The following is a 21,226-nucleotide window of genomic DNA, read 5'->3' on the forward strand; positions in this document are numbered from 1 at the left end:
GGTGGATCGCTAGAGGTCAGGAGTTCGAGACCAGCCTGAGCAAGACTCCATCTCTACTAAAAATAGAAATAAATTATCTAGACAACTAAAAATATATATATAAAAAAAAAATTAGCTGGGCATGGTGGCGCATGCCTGTAGTCCCAGCTACTCGGGAGGCTAAGGCAGGAGGATCGCTTAAGCCCAGGAGTTTGAGGTTGCTGTGAGCTAGGCTGATGCCACGGCACTCACTCTAGCTCGGGTAACAAAGCAAGACTCTATCTCAAAAAAAAAAAAGAAGAGTGAATGCTATATGTATTTAATCATATAGAGAAAAGGAATGAAGTACTGATGTATATCACAACATGGATGAACCTCGAAAACGTCCTAAGTGAAAGAAATCAGACACAAAAGGCCATATATTATATGAGTCCATTTGTATGAAATGTCCAGAGCAGGCAAATCCACAGCGATGAAAAATAGATTACTGCTTGCCAGGGACTTGGGGGACAGGGAAAGGAAAGTGACTTCGTAATCGGTTTTGAGTTTCCCTCAGAGGAAGAAAAAAAACATTTGGAACTATTAATAAATACATGGTTGCAAAACACGGACAATGTACAACACTCCATTGAATTATATATTCACAAGTGGTAAAAATGGTGAAATTTTAAAAGGTGGTTTCAAATATTTATATACACTGTCATAATATGAACTAGGACTTTATCACTTAACTATATCGATTGGTGATGTAAACATAAGTGTGAAAACCTGAGATACCTTGCAACCGGTGTGCACGCACATGTGCACACACACACAGCTAGAGAATTACAGTAAGGTAACATGTGGTTCAGTAAACTCTTATGAAATTTCCATGATCAATTGGGCCATTTGCCTTTCATTTGGCAGGTAGATTTAATTTTTCTTTACTGATTATCCCAAATACGAACTCTGTGTTTAGCTACTATTTCCTTGGTTTATATATATAATCGAAGGTGATTCTTACACATGATATATCAAATAATAATCTTTTGGGGGGGGCCGGGAGTGGTGGCTCATGCCTATGATCCTACACAGTGGGAGGCCAAGGTGGGCGGACCGTTTGCGCTCAGGAGTTCGGGACTGGCCTGAGCAAGAGCGAGATCCCATCTCTACTATAAATAGAGACTAGCTGGGCAACTAAAGATATATAGAAAAAATCAGCCGGGGATGGTAGTGCATGCCTGTAGTCCCAGATACTTGGGAGGCTGAGGCAGAAGGATGGCTTGAGCCCAGGAGTTTGAGGCTGCCGTGAGCTAGGCTGATGCCACGGCACTCCAGCCGGGGCAACACAGTGAGACTCTGTCTCAAAAGGAAGAAAGAAATAAACAAATTTTTTTGTCATTTGAAAAATCACATCACCCACTTTTTCTACTGTTAGATATTACAAACTGCTGTGACTTTAAGGGTCTAGCTGGGCAAAGCCTTAGAAAATTTGCTAAGGGTGTTTACTGTGTGGACAGGTTGACGTAACCCGAATAAAAGTCCTGAGACACCAAAAGCCGGCTGTGCATCTAAAAATGAAAGCAGAGTAGACTGCAGGCAGCTGGGGTAGATTGCATGGGAGAGGGGAGCAGGCAGGACCGCTCAGGGTCTGCAGGCCATGGCCAGTCCTGTGCTGCTCAGGAGGAAGCGCTGCCCATACCCACCCTGGAGTCATCTCTGCTCTTTAGATCTGCCAAGGCTGGGAAACTGAGCGATAGTCTCAGAAACAGTTCCAGAAAAAGAACTGGAACCGAAGGGAAAGACACATTTTTCTCCCAGTTGCGGATGACGGTGAAGCTGCCCTGGTGGACTGGACTGTCAGGGAGAAAGGTGGATTTCCTGATTTGGGGTTAATGGTGATGACCTGGGAGCGTGTGGCTGCTGCAAAACACACAGTAAAACACACGGGAGTACTTACCGTGAAGTAGCAGACCTCACACAGCAATGACGCTGGAGACTCTGAAGGCGGGACACAGAGGACTTTGCGCTGCGATGGCATGTTCCCTGGAAGGAGGAAATTACTGTAGGGAAACTCCGTTTATGAACAACCACCTGCACACCCTGGCAGTGAAACAGAGATGACAACGAACTTCCTCACAGAGGCTGAGCCAGACCCACATCCGGCTCAGAGTCTGATACCCCATTAGGGTGGAGAGGCCACCGCGTGGACATCACACCCGTGGCCACTATGTCCTGGACACGGGGACCCCAGTGTGGTGGAAACTGTGGTTTCTCCATTTCCAAATGTCCACATGGAGCCCCTCCCAGGTCTCTGAGGACCGGCAGCCCCTCAGCAGGCGGCTGTGGACAGGAAGGTTGAACTCACCCTCTGGGCCTCACGTCTGAGTGAGGACAAGGAGGTCGCACTGGCTTCGGGTCTGAGGCCAGGCAGGCAGGCGGCATGGAGGCGGCACCTGCGGGCGAGGCTAACATGGCGGCACCGCGTCCTCTCACGCCACGTGCAAAGCCGCAGGCCATGACAGGTGCAAAGCCGCGGGGCATGACGGGCGATCCGCCCCCTGCCAGGCCCCACCAGCCCTGCAGCCCTTGGTGCTCATGGGGGGGCGGGCGGTGACGTGGCGAGCACTCCCTCCTGGCCTTGCTGGGGAACCAGTTAAACTCCGAGTTCAGCATCTTTGGAGCCAGGATCTTGAAATTCAAACTCAGATGGGCTCACTGTCCTTTCAGAAAATCGGGGAGGCCCCTGGGAGGTTCCTGAGCTGAAAAGGCCCCACCTAAGAGGGGTCTTACCTGGGGGGGGCTCACCTTTAAGGGCCTCATCAGAAAGGAACCTCATGTAAAAGGGGCCTCTGCTGGAAGCGCCCTCAGCTGGAATGACCTCACTTAAAGGGGACTCACGGTACAGGGACCTGTGCTGAAAGTGTTCTCAGGTAAGAGGGTCTCACCTGAGAGGAGCCTCACCTTGGGGAGGGGCCTCAGCTGCGAGGGGCCTCACCTGAAAGCGGCCTCAGTTGAAGGGGCCTTTCGTGAAAAAGGACTGAAACTGGCCTCACCTAAAGGGGCCTCCGCTGGAGGGACCCCTCATATTTTGTGCCTCATCATACCTGATAGCAAATTTAAACTTGCACAAAATGAACAATCCTGAAGAGATGCAGATGGCTTCATTTGGTTATTTCTCTCAACATGTGCTTTGTTGAAGAGTGAAGGAGGGGCCGGGCATGGTGGCTCACACCTGTAACCCCAGCACTTTGGGAGGCCGAGGCAGGTGGATCATTTGAGCTTAGGAGTTCGAGACCAGCCTTAGCAAGAGCGAGACCCCCGTCTCTACTAAAATAGAAAGAAATTATATGGACAACTAAAAATATATATATAAAAAATTAGCCGGGCATGGTGGTGCATGCCTGTAGTCCCAGCTACTCGGGAGGCTGAGGCAGGAGGATCGCTTGAGCCCAGGAGTTTGAGGTTGCTGTGAGCTAGGCTGACACCACGGCACTTTAGCCTGGGCAACAGAGTGAGACTCTGTCTCAAAAAAAAAAAAAGAAAAAGAAAAAAGAAAAAAAGACCTCAAGTAGCCAAACCAATCCAGAGCAAAACAGAGTTGGAGGCATCAAACTACCTGACTTCAAAATCTATTACAAAGCTATAGTAATTAAAACAGTATGGTACTGGCATAAAAACAAACACAGTGACCGACAGAACAGGACACAGAACCTAGCAATAAACCCACAACTTTATGGTCAACTAATTTTCAAAAACGTTGCCAAGAACACAAAATAGAGCAAGGACAATTACTTCAATACAGTAGTCTCCCCTTATCCAAGGGCAATACATTCCAAGATCTCCAGTGGATAGTACTGAACCCCATACATACTGTGTTTTTTCAATCTGATAACCTAGAGCCACATAAAGAATATATACCGTAGAATCCATTTATATAAAATTCTAGGAAATGGAAACTAATCTCTAGTGACAGAAGCAGATCAGCTTAATTGCCTGGGAATGTGGGTGGGTGGACAAAAGCAGGACCTACGAAGGGCTGAAAAGAAACTTTTGGGGGTGACAGACATTTTCGATATCTTGAATGTGGTGATGAATGCACAGATGTGTACATATGTCAAAATTTACCAAACTGAGCTCTTTAAATGTATAATTTTATGTTTAAAACAAAGTAACTGACTACATATTAATAAGTGGTAACAAGACTGATTTATATGAAAAGCTGGACCCTCCTTTCAATGCTTTAAGTTTGGCATTGAATAAGTATGGCCACAATATTTCTCTTCAGAAAATAACTCTTCCAAAAGTATAATATCTGAATGCTAAGGATCAGAAACGTGATTACAGATCACAAAGAAAGGATATTGCAAAAATAGCACTCTGACCTAGTATAATTTAGCACAGACAAAAAGGAAACTTAGTGGATTTCAACATTATTAATTCAATCATTTGTTTTCAATAAATTCCTTCTCATCTACCCCATTTTCCAAGGCAGAAACAAGATGTTATCCTTAACTTCTGCCTTAATCTACAGCCAAACAACTACATTATCTCAACTATTTTTCCAATCTGTTTCTTGCCAACCCTGCAAGCCACTAGTCAAGTTCTAGGTACCACCTTCAACTCTTTATCAAAAAACAAACAAAAAACCCCATAATATGTGCTAACTAATCTTCACTCCTCCAATTTGTTCCCATTTTGGCTAGAATGATACTTCTAAAATGAATGTCAGATTGTGTTACCCCTGACTAACGTCCTTCAGGAAAAGTTCATTGGCCTCATATGACTTCTAAGGGCCTTTACCATTTGATCCCCACTTTTCATTTACTGGCTCTACTACTTGATGCCCCATAATTGTGTCATTCAATCGTTCTCAATTTCCTTCTGTTCCTCAAATACACCAGGCTCTCTTTCTCTTGCCTATAGGACATCACACTTACTGTTCCCTTCTGCCTGGCTTACTCTTCAAAACTTGACATGGCCATCACCTTCAGGAAGCTATCCCCAAATCTCCAAATCTGTCCAGGCAGTCTTCCAACATATCTTGTACTTTCCCTCCAGGGCACTTACATTACAGAGGTTATCACTCCTGGCTACACCTCCAAATCATGGTGGAAACTTAGCCCCAGAATTTCAGATTCAGAAATTCAAGACTATGGCATCCAGTTCTGGGGATTTTTTTGAGACAGTCTCAACTCTGTTGCCCGGGCTAAAGTGCCGTGGCATCAGCCTAGCTCACAGCAACCTCCAACTCTTGGGCTCAAGCAATCCTACTGCCTCACCCTCCCGAGTAGCTGGGACTACAGCCATGTGCCACCATGCCCAGCTAATTTTTCCTATATGTAGTTTTAGTTGTCTTGTTAATTTCTTTCTTATTTTTTAGTAGAGATGGGGTCTCGCTCTTGCTCAGGCTAGTCTCGAACTCCTGACCTCAAGCGATCCCCCCAACTTGGCCTCCCAGAGTGCTAGGATTACAGGCATGAGCCACCACGCCTGGCCTGGTGTCATTTTTTAAGAGACATTATTCATTAGAATGTATCCAGAGAAGAGAAAGCAGATGGAAGAGTCTGACAGTTATGTCACATAACCAAGAGATAAGGAAACAAGAGAGATTTAGGCTACCAAAAAGCACAGGGGAAGAAAGGACACCCTTCAAATATTTGTAGGCCTCAGCATAGTACAAGAAACAGGAAGCAGACTTCTTATGAGTTGCCAAAGAAGGTGGAACCAAAGCTACTATGTCGAAGTTTAAGGAAGGCAATTTTTGGTTTGAAAAAAGGGAAGAACCACCTAAAAGTCTAACCACCCCCCAAAAGATAATGGGATGCCTAGAAAAGTGGTGAATTCATAATCACTAGAGGTTTTTAAGTATCAGGAACACTAAAAGGATTTCTATATTTGGGCAAATGTCACATTAGACAGTATCGATAGTCCAAATCAATTCTAAAAGTCTATGACACCTAAATTCATGAAATATTTTAAATATAACTGGACAGTAGCTTAATGAAAGCACATTACCCTAACCCACCTTAATAAGAAGCATAACTTCCTAAAATGTGAGATTTAACTGCTTGTTTTTCAAAGAACTCAGAAGAATTACTCATAAAAATTGTGATAATATTTTCCTGTATTAATGAAATTTTTAAGAAAAACATGAAACATGTTCCATAAGATTGTAAGGAGAGTCTCCTAGGTATTTGACCCTGCATTAAAAAAAAAAAAAAAAGCTAGATGTCAATTTGTCAATCTATTATTTCTCAAAGGGTAAAATGACAATAAAAGGGCTTCTTTTTAGAACGTAATAACTTTTTACAAGATAAAGACAATAGAGACAATTTATTACCAAGTCTTCTTGGCATTTCAATCCAGAAACCCCATTGGGATGCAGTCACAGAGCAGTCTCAACTAAATTCTACTCCATTCATAATCTGGTAGTATTACAGAAAGATTCAAGCATACTAAGCTTTGAACTGAAGCAGCAAGTTAATGTTTAATATGCTAAATTCCAAGTTTTTCCAGGTAGTATGAAAAAAAATCAGAAAAAATGCTATCACCTAACCAGCAAATAAGCATTGAGGATAAGCACATGTTTTACTTAGTTCCTCTCAAGAATACACAGAGAACCTACCGTGTCCCATTCTGACACAGACCTAACACATTACTAACATTTAACATTCAATAAAATGTTAAAATATTTGTTTCATAAAAATTGAGATAAAAAACACTAAAACAGGCCAGGTGGGGTGGCTCATACCTGTAATCCCAGCAGTTTGGGATGCAGAGGCTAGGAGTTCCAGACCAGCCTCGGCAACATAGCAACACTTTGTCTCTACAAAAAATTTGAAAATTAGCTGGGCATGGCAGTGCAAGCTTGTAGTCCCAGCTACTCGGGAGGCTGAGATAGGAGCATCACTTGAGCCCAGGTGTCTGAGGTTGCAGTGAGTGATAGTCATGCCACTGCACTCCAGCATGGGTGACAGAGTGAGACCCTGTCTCTAAAATTTAAAATTAAAAAAAAAAAACAAAAACAAAAAAACTACAACAAATCAAAACCAATAAGCACGTTTCACCGTGAGTGAAAAATCTTATAAAACCTTAAAAAATCCCAGATTCATCCTAAAACAGATGAGAAACCTAAACATTTTCATGTTTTTTAAAAAGACAACTGGGAATTAAAATATAATAGCAACCTATACTAGAGAATAAACGTGAGAAATTTGTTATATACCATTTAAATAAAAATTTTAAAATTCAAAAATGTTTTCTAAAAATGCTAATCGATAAACTCTCACAATCTACACAGGCAAACATGGGCACAGCTGCAAATGCCACATTAGCATCATTCTTAATCATTAGATTAATTACATCTGAGAGAAAAGAACTTCCTTCTGATCACTCTGAAAGGTCTTACAAAAAAACAAACCACCCCCCCAGCAGACACATCTACCTTGATGAAGAAAACACCAACATTTCAAATATTCCAACAATTACGAAATAGGATAATCCTGGAATTTACTTAGCCTCAAAATATTATGAACTACTCCAACGCAGGAATAACACTTTAAAAACATTTACAGTTTTCTAAAGTACAAAAAATATTCATTATGAATTCTGATTTCTTGGAAAAATTATTTTAACATGTCTCAATGCTGTCGAATGTCAAGAATTCTGATGTTGTGCTTATCCAAAAAAACAGGCCAGGCACTTTTTATTTGACATACCACAGCCTGCTTCCATTGCTCTTTATCATCACTGTTAGATTCTTATCAACACCAGACTGATAGTGGTAAATTGTCAAGAAATACACATTTCTTCCTCCAAGAAATATACATTTAAAGAACTACCACAACTCTCTACCACTAAAATTTGAGGAATTCCTTTCCTTATTATTCCTAGGAACATCATAAAAAGCTAATAGCCAATAAGTCTAAAATCTAAAAGTTCTATTTGAATGTATACATTATTTTGAACAATGTATAAACTATTATAAGCATTAACAAGTCAAAAGGGTCAACCTAAATACAAAAGCTAACTGCAAAAAAAATTAGTAATCTTCATTATTTTGTAAAGATCAAGATTGGCTTTGGAGTGCATTAACTCAGACTTCTGAAGAGGCCAAATATTGTTTTTAAACATACATAAATAAAAATAGGCAATGCAACCTTAGAATAAATGCAATACTAAAAATTTCATCCTCTTTTTAATAAGCAGTTTTATCAGTTGTAAAACTACAGGTAAAGTCCATATATAGAACCACAAATTATTACTAATAATCCTTCCAATTTCAGCACTATCAAGTTAATACTGTATTTGTTTGTAAATAGTAAAGAAAAGGACAAAATAAAATTCCTGAAATGGTGCTTTACTTAAAAACATTTCTTATGGAAAAGCAATCCAATGTTTATCATTAGTGATTTTTAAACATAGAAAATATTGTTGTTGCAAAGATTTACAGAACACAGAACCAGAAGTATACGACCTTTCAATAAATAAATACACTGTACTAAAATCTTCTTGTAAGAGAGAGAGATAATAAAAACACCAGTCTGTTAAATCTCTTTCTCCCTTCTTTTTAAAATGTAGATAGATTTTACTAAACAGATAATATGAAAGTGTAACCCAGGCCGGGCATGGTGGATCACGCCTGTAATCCTAGCACTCTGGGAGGCCGAGGCGGGTGGATCGCTTGAGGTCTAGGAGTTCGAGACCAGCCTGAGCAAGAGTGAGACCCCGTCTCTACTAAAAATAGAAAGAAATTATCTGGACAACTAAAATATATATATATGTAAAAAAAAATTAGCCAGGCGTGGTGGCACATGGCTGTAGTCCCAGCTACTCGGGAGGCTGAGGCAGTAGGATCGCTTAAGCCCAGGAGTTTGAGGTTGCTGTGAGCTAGGCTGATGCCACGGCACTCACTCTAGCCCAGGTAACAAAGTGAGACTCTATCTCAAAAAAAAAAAAAAAAAAAAAGTGTAACCCAATAATCTTAGCCCTATTAAGTTACTTATTAACTTTTAAATAGACTGTTAGGAATTTACAGTTCCTGCAGTTCACCTGCCATCTTTCCCAACTTAAAGCAGGCACTAGGCATTTAAGACAGCCTCCACTTGCAACATCCATTATAAGAAAGAACTTTATGCTCATTTTAAAAAAGGATTATTGTGAGTTTTGTTAGTCCCCAGAAACAGCATTCAACACAGATCTCAACACATAATAGATGTTTAATGAATATCTGTTGAGTAAATGGTAATGTTTAATTGTATTAGTGCAACATTCATTTTTTTTTCTCCTTCAATTTACAGTTCCCCCTTGTTGGAAAAGAAACTCAAGATCATAGCAGTCCCTCAAAAACACATAAACAGCTTTATTCACAATGAAAAATAAAGCTGGGTCTCAAAATACAATCCCAGTGCCTGTTTATCTTCTTCATTATTTTTAAAGAAAATGAGAAATAAAGCCTGTTTTTAAGAAATAAATAACGCATACCAACTTTTCTCAAAATAAAAAATTCACATTTCAAACTTATTTTCTATGTTAGTAGCACTGAGAGTAACAACTGATTGTTTCAAAGTATGCATATATTGGGTAAAAATCAAAAACAAGCATATAAACAAAACTACATGTTTTTCGCCAACGTTTTTTCCTTAATGATGGTCAAAAGGGTATGTGCCTAAATTTTACCAGTTGTGAGACCAGCTTTGTCTGATGTTTCCAGATTCATTTGTTCAACAAATATTTTAATGAGCATCTACTGTATTCCAAGCCCTTTAACGTTTAAATTTTGTAAACTGCACACCACCACCGAATTCCTCTACGAAGTCTTATGATTTAAAATAATTGCGAGGTAATAAGGAATCTCAACACTGTTTCTTGTACATATTTAAGTCAGTGGATTGGGGTGCTTTTTCAGCTGTTAAAGCGGCATCAGGGGGTGCGGTGGCTCACACCTGTAATCCTAAGCCCTCCAGGAGGCCGACACGGGTGGATTGCTTGAGGTCAGGAGTTCGAGACCAGCCTGAGCAAGAGCGAGACCCCATCTCTACTAAAAATAGAAAGAAATAATCTGGCCAACTAAAATATATATAAAAAAATTAGTCAGGCATGGTGGCGCATGCCTGTAGTCCCAGCTACTCGGGAGGCTGAGGCAGGAGGATCGCTTAAGCCCAGGAGTTTGAGGTTGCTGTGAGCTGGGCTGACGCCACGGCACTCACTCACTCTAGCCGGGGCAACACAGCGATACTCTGTCTCAAAAAAAAAAAAAAAAAAAAAAGCGGCATCAGCGAGCCTCTAGGGACCAAAAGTCACAACCCGCAGCCACAGCCGGTGAAACCACCTGCAAGAGTCACCGGCGCTCCTCCGACGAGGCGGTGGGACTTTCGCTCCGAGCCCAGCGAGCTCCACGGCGGGACCCGCGGGCGGGACGCGCCGGGCACCTCCAGCGACAGTCGGGGCTCCGGAGCCCGGGTCCCCGCCCGCCCCTCGCACCACCCTCCTGACCTGCAGACCTGCCAAGTTGGGGGAGGGGTCCGCATTCCCGTGTCCCCGCGGCGGGCGCTCGGCCGCCTCAGTGCCCGCCTGCCTGAATTCCGAGCTGAGCTCGCGTCCGTTCCTCAGAGAGAACGGACGAAACCCAAAGGCCGGTCCTCGGGGAAGAGACCTCGCCCAAACCTGGAAACGGAGCCGCAGGCGCAGCCCGCAGCCCGCAGCGCGCGGCTGGCAGGACCGGGCCCCCTCACCGCGGAGCCCTCGGGGACCGGGGTTCGGGGCTTCAGGACGCCGCGCAAGGGCCCAAGCGGGCGAGGCGCGGGGCCGGCGCTGCACTCACCGTCGCCTTCGTCTCGGCCGCCCGCTCCGGCAGCCCCGCTCCCAGGCCGGCTTCGCCGCTCCTGCCGCCCCCACGCCGGCAGCTGCGCTCCCGGATCGCCGCTTCCCGGCTCCTTCCGCCCCGCCCAGACTCGTGCGCCGGCGCAGCCGCAGGCGTCGCGCGCTCCGAGAGGGGCGGGAGGGCGGGGCTTCGTGACGGCCCCGCCCCACCCAGGCCCCACCTCGCGATGGGCCGTCGGGCGGTGGCACCCCTACCCGGGCACCGCGCAGCCGCTTCCGAGGCGAGCCGCCCGCGGGCAGCAGGGGTGGAGCCTGCGCGGCAAAGCGCGCGCGGAAGATGGCGACCGAGCCTGGGCGGGAGCGCGCGGGAGCCTCTTCCCCGCCCGGCCGCGGAGGGGCCGCGTCTGCGCGCGGTTTGGGCCGCGGCCGCGCCCTGACGAGGAAGCGGGGTGCAGGGCTGGCGGGGAGCGAGGTGTCTGTCGGTGGCAGGTGAGACTTCGAGGCCCTGAAACCCTCCGACCACTGTTTTTTTCAATGTAACAGTCAGAATCATTTTGTCATTCACTGGCTTCAGGCCCAGCCCCAGCTGGCATTTGAAATGCGAAAACCGCTCGTGGCCCAGACCTCTGTGACACGTGACAGTGTCCCAGTCTAGCGGCCAGTACTCCACCAAAGTACCCGCAAAACTCTGCCTGTGGTCAAAAGGACAGAGAGAGCCAGGTGCTGGTGTCAGGGCATCCTTCCAGCTGCTCAGGCCACAGACTTTGGCATCATCCTTGGTTCCTCTCACACTCTCATTTTCACTTCCAATCTGCCAAGAAAGCTCGTTGGTTGTACTTCCGAAATAAATCAGACTAGTTCTCACCTGCGCTACTTCCAGCATCTCGATTATACCTCAGTGGCCTACTAAACTACAGGGCCTCCCTGCCCATCATCTACTCTGTTCATTGTCGAAACAGCAGCCAGAATATCCTCTCACAAGGAACGTGACTTAGCGTTGATACTTAGCCTGAGCCAGATATTTAAAATTGCAACCACCAGACACCAATTCTCAATCCTCCTTACCTCATTCTTTTTCTTTTCTTCCCATGACACTTCACACCTGGCAGCAATCTCTATGGTCAGCTTTCCAGATCTACGGTTAGGCATTCACAGATTCAACTAAACGCAAATCAAAAATATTCAGGAAAAAAAAATTAAATAACACAAAAAATACAGTATAACAACTATTAATATAGCATTTACATTGCATTTGGTATTATAAGTAATCTAGAGATCATTTAAAGTATACAGGAGGATATATATAAGTTATATGCAAATATTATGCCATTTTATATAAGGGACTTGAGCATCCATAGATTTTGGTATTGGTGGTTATCCTGGTACCAATCCCCTAAAGATACTGAGGTATGACTGTATTTATTTTATATGTTTATCTTTTAGTGTCTCTCTGGTCTTTGCCAGTAGAAGCTGGGATTTTTGTCTGTTTTGTTCAACTGATGTACCCAAGTGCCTAGAATAAATGAAAATTTTTTAAATTCCCTGAGATAATAAAAAGTGTAAAGCAACAAAAAATGACCCGTTTTGTATTTTAAATTTCCTCTTGGTTTCAATTTCTATCAGTTAATTTGGTCAATATTATATTCATAACACTCTTTACATATTTAATTTAGCCTTTAAGATTTAAAACAAAACAATTTAAAGCCACAGATTATACAGTACAGTTTGGATTTTGTTTGTTTGTTTCTTTCTTTGAGACAGGGTCTTGCTCTGTCACCTGGGCTAAAGTGCAGTGGTGTCATAATAGCTCTCTGCAACCTCCAACTCCTGGGCTCCAGGGATCCTCCTGCCTCAGCCTCCTGAGTAGCTGGGACTACAGGCACAGGCCACCACACCTGGCTAATATTTCTTTCCAGTTTTTGTCGAGACTGGGTCTCACTCTGGCTCAGGTTGGTCTCAAACTCCTGACCTCAAGCAATCCTCCTGCCTCAGCCTCCTAGAGTGCTAAGATAACAGGCGTGAGCCACCATGCCTGGCCCTGGATTTTTTAAATAGACTTCATTTTTGTTTACAAAACCACTGACAGTGTTTCATCAATATCAACTGTAGTTTATAATTACAATAATACCAAGTAATAATTTTTCTAGAGTCAATATTATGATGTGTCTGCACTGTCCTTAAACTTGTTACCAAGTGAAATCTTATTCCAAGAAGACAAGGGTAGAAAATAGACTGTTCCTCATTTAGTCACATGATATACATTGAAAATACTTCTAAAAGATAATGCAACTATTATACAACAAAAGAAACTGTTTTGCACACTTACTAATCCACAACAAGTGGAAACATCAACACCAAGGACAACGGAAAGGAACATTTGGTCTAACCAACTATACTAATCAGTTGTGAGCTCACAATAGCTGCCCTACTGGCCTGATTCTGCAGCCTTTTACTTAGTTAAATAAATTTTCCTTTAAAAATTTTAAAACAAATAGATTTTTCTTAAAAGTATGCTATTGATATATTTTTTAAACTGCTCTCTAAAATTTGATGCCAGCTATTTCTCAATTTAGGGGATATAATGCATGGAGTCAGAGTCTAGAGTTCAAACTCTGCTGTGTAATTAGCTTGGCGATTCTGAGCAAAGTCCTTTCTAAACGTGTTTTTCCTTCTAATTTAATGGGATGGATGGTATTAATAGTACCTACCTTTGAGGGCTATTGTGAGAAATCAATGAGAGAATTCAAGTAAAGTTCTTAGACCTGGGCCTGGCACAGGCTAAGTGCTGGTGAATGCTAGCTATTATCATTACACAAGCATATAATTAAGCTCGTTACCCTGCATTTCTAATACTGAGAAAATGGCCCATGAAAGGCCCCAAATGGATTGATCTGAGTTCTACATCAATAGAGTATAATGTTCAATTAAATAAATATTTTTAAAGAGGGCACTAACATTTCTTCTACTACCACAACATACCAGGCACAGTTCTAGGCAACAAAGAAAGCTGAGAGAAATAAGGCCCAGACCAAGAGCTTTCTGGTTGAGTGACATACATTTATTAATAATAGATAACTATTTTCCAAGTTGTTGACCATATTTCCTGGTTTGTCAGGGACACCTCTTTTCCTGCCTTAATAATTATTCGTGCCCCATTTCATTGCTTTGCTTTTGGATTTTGAGTCATAGGAAAGGCTGAGGCAGGAAGATCAATTGAGGTTAGGAGTTTAAAACCAGCTTGAGCAACATAGCAAGACCCTATCTCTACAAAAAAATAGAAAAATTAGCTGGGTGTGGTGGCACATGCCTGTCGTCCCAGTTACTTGAGAGGCTAAGGCAGGAGGATGGCTTGAGCTCAGGAGTTTGAGGTTGCAGGGAGCTGTGATGATGTCACTGCACTCTAGCTCAGGCAAGAGTGCAAGACCCTGTCTCCAAAAAAACAAAAAATTGGAGTAGGTCTTCTCAAACCCTGCCACTGCTTTATCAATTAAATTTATTAAATCCTTTGTTGTCATTTCAATGATGTTCACTGTATCTTCACAAGGAGTAGATTCTATTGCAAGAAACCACTTTCTTTGCTCATTCACAAGAAGCAACTTCTCATGTGTTAAAGTTTTATCCTGTGATTGTAGCAATTGAGTCACATCTTCATCTTCCACTTCTTTTTTTTTTAATTTAGAAGGCATTCACCTATGATTTTCTAGCTTCCAGGTTGCTACTGAGAAATCTGATACCAGTTTGTTTTATGACCTCTCCTGCCACCCACCCTGTGGAGCCTTTCACCTCCTCTTCGTACCACCAGTGTTTGACTTTCCAGGTGGATGTGCTTTGCGCTTCCTTCCATTCATATGCTGGGCATTTCATGGTCTTTGTCCATTTGCAGATGCCTATTTTTCATTGGTAGGTACTTTTCTTGAATACTTTTTTCTGTTTTCGTTCTGTAACTCTTGTTATTCAAGAGTATTTAAACAAAATTCAACACCATTTTATTATCTAAAAACCAAACAAGCTAGGTATAGAATGCAATTTTATTAGCATGATAAAAAGCATTTATGGAAAACACACAGAGAACATTATCTCAATAGTGGGGACTGAGAGCTTTTACCGCTAAGATCAGGGACAAAGCGAAGACGCTCACTTTCACCTCTGCATGCAACATTATACTGAACAACAAATCTGGAGGTATGACATTACGTGACATCAAATTATACTACAAGGCTACAGGAACCCAAACACCATGGTACTGGTGTAAAAAACTGAGACTAATCCAAGGGAACAAAATAGAGAACCCAGACATAAAACCATCTACCTGGCACCAACTGATTTTCAACAAAGCAGAAAACATACACTGAGGAAAGGAAGCCCTATTCAATAAATAGTGCTGGGAAAATTGGATATCCATACGCAGAAGAAGGAAACAGGATCCCCCTCTCACTATATACAAAAATCAATTCAAGATGGATTAAAGACTTAAATGAAAAACATGAAACCATAAAAATTCTAGAAAAAAAGTAGGAAAAACTTTTGAGACTTCAGCCAAGTCAAAGAATTTATGACCAAGACCCCAAAGACAAATAGCAAAAACAAAAATAAATAAATGGGACTTAATTAAATTAGAAAATTTGTACACAGCAAAGGAAATAACCAACACCCTGAATAGACAACCTACACGATGGGAGAAACACTCATAAACTATACATCTGACAAAAGACTCATACCCAGAATCTACGAAGAACTCAAACTAATCAGCAAGAACAAAATGAACACCCTCATCCGAGAATCGGCAAAAGACTGAAATGCTTATATTAGAAAAGAAGAAAGGTTTAAAATCAATGATCTTAGGTTCTATCTTAAGAAACTAGAAAAAGCAGAAAAATTAAGCCCAAAGAAAGTAGGATGGAAATAGAAAAGGAGAAGTATACAAAAGCAGATGAATAGATAAAAATAAACAAAACCAGAAGTTGTTTCTTTAAAAAGATTAATAAAGTTTATAAATGCTTCATAAAACTTATTTAAGAAAAAGAGAAAATACAAATTATGAATGTCATGAGCAATAAAGGGAACATTACTACAGAACATATAGACATTAAAATAAGGGAGTGTAATAAAAAAACTTCACCTGATAAATTCTATAACTCAGATGGACATAACTTCCTTGAAAACCACAACCTTCCAAAATGGATACAGGAAGAAATAAATCATATGAACAGTCCTGTCTCTTAAGGAAATTAAATGTGTAATTAAAAATTTCCCCCTCAAGGAAAATGCCAGGCATAGATGGTTTCATTAAATTCCATCAATCAATTAACATAGAAACAAAGCCAGAATTCAATCTTAACTAACTCGTTTAGTGAAGTGAGGAAGAGGGAAGACTTCTCAGTATGTTTGTTTCACAGGTCCAGCATAATGTTGATACCAAAACCTGAAAAGAACACTCCAAAAAAGAAAAAAAAAAAGCAATACTTTTTATACACAGACTATTATACGCTAATTTTTTTACAAAGCAAAAGAGGTTAATACATCCAGATCAAGTGGAGTTTACCCCAGGAAGATGAGGGCACTCCAAAATTTGTAAATCAATTGATGTTATTCACCACAGTAAAAGAATAAGGGAGAAAAATCACATGATCATTTCAACAGATGCAGAAAAAGAATTTTGATAACATTTGTTAAAACTCAAAACCCATTCATGACAAAAAGCTCTCAGCAAATAGTGAATAGTAGAAAACTTCCTCAATCTAATAATGGCTATCTACAAGAAAAACCCCAAAACCTGTAGCCAACATCACACTGGGTACTGAAATACTGAATAATTTCTGTCAAAAACAATAAATTTGTTCTCTTACCCCTTATATTTATTATATCAGAGGTCCTAGCCAGTGCAACAATGGAAAAGAGGTAAAACTGCCTTTATTCACAGGTCACATTATAGTGTACAGAGAAAAAATGGAGATATACAAAGAAACTATTGGAACTAATAAGTCAATTTAGTAAGGATGAAGGATACAAAGGTCAATATACAAAAAAATCAACTATATTTCTATATTCTAGCAACAATTGTAAAATGAAAATGTAAAATAGTAGCTACCATTTATAAAAACATAAAATATTTGGTGATTAAAGGTAATAAAATATGTCCAAGACTTCTATATTAAAAATTATAAAACATCGATGAAATTAAGGAGGAACTAAAATAAATTAAGAGCTATACCATGTTCACAGACCAAGAGACTTAACATTGCTGAGATCTGTTCTCCGCAAATGAAGCTGTAGATTCAACACAGTTACAATCGAAATTGCAAAAGAATTTTTTTAGAAGTTGACAAATTGATTGCAAGTTAATATGGAAATGCAATGAACCTACAATAATGAAAACAATCTAGAAGTTAGATGACATATATTTCAAGAATTGTAAAGCTATAGCTATTGGCAGTATAGTATGTCAGATTAAAAGATTAATGGAACAAATTATGAGTCCAGAAAGAGAGCTACGTGTATATGGTCCCTTTGTTTTTGAGAAGATCACTTTTTCAATTCAATGTGGAAAAGAAAGCATAAGGTATATTCAATAAATGGTACTCGCACACATAGATTTTACAATGAATTTTTTTTCTAGAGGTAAATAAATGCCTAGACCTGTATCTCAAATGACACCCAATAATAAAAGCGAGATGAGTCACATTTCTAAACGTGAAAAACAAACCTATCACATTTCTGAAAACATAGGAGAATATATTTATGATTTTGGGGTGGGCCAAGATTTATCAGCTAGAACACTAAGGCATTAATTAAAAAGTTGTTCATTTCCCACATTCAGTGGCTCACACCTGTAATCTCAGCACTTTGGGAAGCCCGGGTGGGAGCTCAAGACTAGTCTTTGCAACAGTGAGATCCCATCTTTACAAAAAGTTAAAAAAATAAATTAGTCAACCATGGAGGCAGGCACCTGTAGTCCTAGCTACTCAGGAGGCTGAGGCAGGAGGATGGCTTGAACACAGGCGTTTGAGGTTGCAGTGAGCTATGACGATGCCACTGCACTCTAGCCTGGGCAACAGAGGGAGACCCTGGCTCAAAAAAAGTTGTTGATTTTGATTCAGCAAAATTAAACTTCTGCTCACCAGAAGATATTACTTAAAAAATGAAAACACAAGCCAAAGCCTGGGAGAAAATATTCACTCTCCATATTCAACAGAAGGCTCATATTCAGATTATGTAAAGAACTTGTACAAATAGATTTTTTAAAAATCTAACATAGGCCGGGCGCCGTGGCTCACGCCTGTAATCCTAGCCCTCTGGGAGGCCGAGGTGGGTGGATCGCTCGAGGTCAGGAGTTCGAGACCAGCCTGAGTGAGACCCCGTCTCTACTAAAAATAGAAAGAAATTACCTGGCCAACTAAAAAATATATATATACCAAAAAATTAGCCGGGCATGGTGGCACATGCCTGTAGTCCCAGCTACTCGGGAGGCTGAGGCACCAGGATCCCTTAAGCCCAGGAGTTTGAGGTTGCTGTGAGCTACGCTGACGCCACGGCACTCACTCTAGCCCAGGCAACAAAGTGAGACTCTGTCTCAAAAAAAAAAAAAAAATCTAACATAAAAGGGAAAAATTCAAGCATTTACTATGAATGGCTCCCATGTGTATCAAAAATTGCTCAACATCATTAGTCATCAGGGAAATGCAAATTTAAGCCACTCATGGTGCCACTTCACATTAGAATGGCTTTTTAATAAAAGGTTGATAACACCAGATATTGATGAGGATGTGGACAACCTGGGACTCTTATACATTGCTGGCTAGAGGGAATACAAATTGTTAAAACCATTTCAGAAAACTGTCTCCAAGTTTCTAATGATGTTAAACATACACTTACACTATTACCAAGCAAGTACATTCCCATTTTCAGGAATGAATGCATTTCTATGGGTAATCATTCTTTGATATATCATTCAATAATGACTAACCTCTATTTGCTAAGTCATTTGCTAAATGTTTCAGACATACAGGTGATCAGTCTCTGCCCCTGAGAAGCATAATAGGCACACAATTTCCAAAAGTAGGGTGGGAGGAGGGGAAGGGGGCATATAAATCTTATTATAGAGTACCTTTCTCAAAACTTGCCTGATGGAAGAGTCACTTGGGGAGCTCAATAAAAACACAGATTCCACAGTCTAAGGGTTAGTGAAGGCCTTTGAGAATGTCATTTAAACTGAGATCAGAAAGATGAGCAAGTGGGAGTTAGCCGCAGGAGGAAGGACTCCTTTAGTATTAATTTTGACAGAAAGGGTAAGGAGAGGAATGATATAGAACAACTAGATATGTCTTTTATATAAAAATGAAATTATCATCATTGATTTATATTCACTGAACTGGGAACCTACATAGAGAAATAGTTTTCTGTTTTTAATGTTATTTTGCTTTCGGGTGAGGAGCAATGCAGATGATGAGTTCATTTTTATACATAAGTTCTAGGTGCCTATAATACATACGAATGGAAAAGATACACAGATGTGAAGCTTAGTAATTAGCTGAACTGGAAGTATTCAACCCCCAATGTACATATGTATGTATGTATGTATGCATTTATTTATTTTTTGAGACAGGGTCTGGTTGTCACCCAGGCTAGCGTGCAATGGTGTCATCACAGCTCACTGCAACATCAAACTCCTGAGCTTAAGTGATCCTTTTGCCTCAGCCTCCTGAGTAGCTGGGACTATGGGTCTATGTTTATGTGATTTTAAAAAAAAGTTTTTGGAGACAGGGTCTTGCTCTTAAATAAACATTTCTCCAAAGATATACAAATGGCCCAAGAAACACATGAAAAAATGCTCAATTATATATCACAGTTATAAGGGAAATGCAAAGCGAAACAAGATACCACTTCACACCCACTAGGATGGCAATAATAATAATGGATAACAAGTGCTGGCAAGGATATGGAGAAATCAAAACTCCCATCCATTGCTGGTGGAAATGTAAAATGTTGTGGCCTCTTTGGAAAACAGCCTGGCAAGTCCCCCATAAAGTTAAATACAGCATGACCACGTGACCCAGCAACTCCACTTCTAGGCATTTGCCCATTTTTATTCTGTTCTTGGCGTTGTCATTTACCAAACCGGTTCCTCCAATGTTCTCGATCTCAGTGAATGGTACCACCCGAGCCGAGCCAGACACTGCAGAACGCGCCCTTGGCGCACCCCTCCTCCTCACCGGGTCTTGCCAGTTTTAACCCCTGACTCTCACGGTATCATGGCAATAATCTCCCATTCGGCCAAAATACTCTTTCCAAAGTGCTTATCTGACCGCTTCACTCCACTACTTGAAACTCAGCGAAGGACCGTTATTGTTTTCAGATGGTTTAAAACTTCAGTGCATCTATCTCTTAAGACCCCACAGCGGTCTGGACCCTGCGTCAAGCGGGGCCCTTTGGTCTCCCAGATAGACCAGGTTTCCCGTTTCCTTAAACAGGTCGGGCACGTGCGCTCTCCCGCCGGCCGCGCCCCCTGCCCGGCCTTCAGACCTCATCGCAAACGCCCACTTTCCAGGGAAACCTTCCTGGCCCTACACGGGGGCTCGGGAACTTCCCCGTCCGGCCCTGCGGCCCCCACTGGGGTCACGGAGCGACCTCCGTCCTCCCGCTGGCCGGTCTGGGCCGCCGCGCCGAGCCAGCGTGGCGCGCACAGGAGCGGGTCTCCACCCCTCCCTGGGGAAGCAGCTGCCTCGGAAAGGCGGGCTCGGGCGCAGCTAGACAGGCTTCTGGGGTGCAGGTCGCGCGGCGCCCGCGAGGCGGAGCCGGAAGAGCCGTCTCGGAAGGGGCGTGAAGGTCTGAGAACCCCGGGGCCGCCTGGGCGCGCTCGAGGCCCCGTCTCGCACCTCGCCGTCCTCGGCCCCACCGCCCTCTGGCGTCCCGCGTGCCTCAGCGGACGGGCCTCGGGGCGTTCCCCGGCCACACAGGGGTTCACCGTGCCCGACCCGCTCAAGCCCAGCGGCCGCGCCCTGCCCCGCCTCGCTGCCCAGTTTACCGTCCCGCGTCCACGCCCGTCGCCCCTGGAAACAGCGCTGCTGCTGCTGCCGTCGCCGCTGCCACACGCGAGGCGTCTCCTCTCCACAGCCGCCTCAGGGCTAACAGCGCTGGGAATGCTGCCCCGGCGCCCAGCGGGTAACGGCTGCCGGTGGCCCGCCCACCGCCTGACGAAGCACGCTCCCATTGGTCATCACGAACAGAGCGACACCGTGATTGGCCCGGCCTGCGGGCGCCAAAGCGAGGAAGGAGGCCCCCCCGTTTGGATTTTGCACGTTTGGCGGAAGAAGAGAGTTTGCGCGGCGGGCTGGGCGGGCAGAGCCACCTGCGAAGATTTTCCTGCTCTGGTCCGGACCGCGGCTCTGCGAAGCCAGCGTGCGAAAATACTGGGGGGCGCTGCCCCTGCCGGCAGAGGACAAACTGC

At 42.7% G+C, this 21,226-nt stretch overlaps 1 long non-coding RNA gene across 2 annotated transcripts; it reads right to left on the reverse strand.

The window, feature by feature from the left end:
• Positions 1 to 1,966: 1,966 nt before the first annotated feature.
• On the reverse strand, positions 1,967 to 20,933 carry LOC123648224. 2 transcript variants are annotated; one of them, XR_006738529.1, is made up of 3 exons: positions 20,804 to 20,933; positions 11,848 to 11,943; positions 1,967 to 2,004 (listed from the first exon to the last, which is right to left on the reverse strand). It is a non-coding gene; the product is annotated as an uncharacterized LOC123648224 (long non-coding RNA). The 2 variants fall into 2 exon arrangements; XR_006738530.1 differs by lacking the exon at positions 1,967 to 2,004 and adding an exon at positions 11,421 to 11,474 and having other exon boundaries at positions 11,648 to 11,943.
• Positions 20,934 to 21,226: the final 293 nt, after the last annotated feature.

The sequence above is a fragment of the Lemur catta genome, chromosome 12 (genome assembly GCF_020740605.2).
Source record: "Lemur catta isolate mLemCat1 chromosome 12, mLemCat1.pri, whole genome shotgun sequence".
Taxonomy (NCBI): Eukaryota; Metazoa; Chordata; class Mammalia; order Primates; family Lemuridae; genus Lemur; species Lemur catta.